The sequence below is a fragment of the Enhydra lutris genome, unplaced genomic scaffold, assembly GCF_002288905.1.
Source record: "Enhydra lutris kenyoni isolate GAN:26980312 unplaced genomic scaffold, ASM228890v2 scaffoldscaffold1, whole genome shotgun sequence".
NCBI classification, from domain to species: domain Eukaryota; kingdom Metazoa; phylum Chordata; class Mammalia; order Carnivora; family Mustelidae; genus Enhydra; species Enhydra lutris.
This window is the reverse complement of record NW_019154085.1, coordinates 40,891,582-40,892,234: the sequence shown is the minus strand read 5'-3', so window position 1 is coordinate 40,892,234 and position 653 is coordinate 40,891,582.

Below are 653 nucleotides of genomic sequence, written 5' to 3'. Positions count from 1 at the left end.
GTGTGTGGCAGACTTAGCATGACTGTGCAGTTTTCTCTGTATTGCAATCTCATTGGCCACCTGTGTATAGCCCGGCTAAACTACCTCTATAAAAGTTAGTCTGTGAGGCTGGGAGGGGTCGCCTCTTTGCAAGAGACGGCCCTGACCGGTCAGTTTGATTCTCGATACTTGGCGTGAAATAAAGCTTTGCTTGACCTTCGCTTTGTATCAGTCTTGCTCCTTTGATTACGGACCCTAACACACAGTTTCTCAAACTTTTCCCTCAATTTCTATCTTAGAGTTTCTGTGCTTCCTGAGCAGCAAATTTTGGAGCCCATGTACAAACCCAGCTTGTTCTCTATTTTCTTACTGGTGATTCTGCTTCTTCCCATTGCCTGGGACACTTGTTTCACTTCTGAGCCTTTTAATTCCTCTCCAAACTTCCTGCTGTGTTCAGGTCCAAAGTTTTTATTCTTGTTGCCCCATTGCTATGAACTTAAAACAAACTTATCCTCTGGCCATGTGTGTATAATCCCTAATAAACTAGCTCACCAGGGTAGATATAGAATTATGGCATCCTGGAGATTTTCCTGTCTTCTTTTGAGATAAAATATATATATATATATATATATATATATATATATATATATATATATATATATATATATATATAT